Genomic DNA, 766 nt, shown 5'->3' on the forward strand with positions numbered 1-766 from the left:
ACCCCCAGTGAATTGGACTGATAAAGTGGCAGCATCGATTGAATCTAGTGTGGCAACAATTGTGATGTTGGCCCACGATTGGGCAGTGTTTCATTCTGCTGTGCATAGGGTTGCTATGAGTCAGTACTGACTCGATGGCACCTAACAACAACAACATATGTCCACCACTGGCCTGTCAGTTTGTCACACTGTGGTGGTGTTCATATTGCTGTGATGCTGGAATCTATATCACCAGTGTTTTGAATGCCAGTATGGACTCCCATGATAGACAAATTTCAGCTGAACTTCCAGACTAAGACAGAATTGGAAGGAGGATATGCAGACTATTTCCGAATGCTTAGCCAATGAAAACCTTATGAATAAAATGAAACACTATCACATGGTACCAGAATATTGAATATTGAATTTGATGACTAGCACCAGAATATTGTCAGATATAGTGCCAGAAGATGAGCCCCTCAGGTTAGAACACACTCAAAATATGACTTCGGAAGAGCTGCCTCCACAAAGTAGACCTGACTATAATGATGGAGTAATGCCTTCGAGACCTTCATTTGCTGATGGGGCACAACTCAAAATGAAGAAAAACGGCTGCAATAATCCATTAACAATTGGAACATGGAATGTGCAAAGTATGAATCTAGAAAAATTGGAGATTGTCAAAAATGGAATGGAAAGCAAAACTTTGATAGCTTAGGCCTTCACCATTTGATCTGGTCTTGACCATTTTGAATCTGACATGGTTTACTATGCAGAGAATGAGAAA

This window comes from Chrysochloris asiatica, unplaced genomic scaffold, assembly GCF_000296735.1.
Source record: "Chrysochloris asiatica unplaced genomic scaffold, ChrAsi1.0 scaffold00334, whole genome shotgun sequence".
Taxonomy (NCBI): Eukaryota; Metazoa; Chordata; class Mammalia; order Afrosoricida; family Chrysochloridae; genus Chrysochloris; species Chrysochloris asiatica.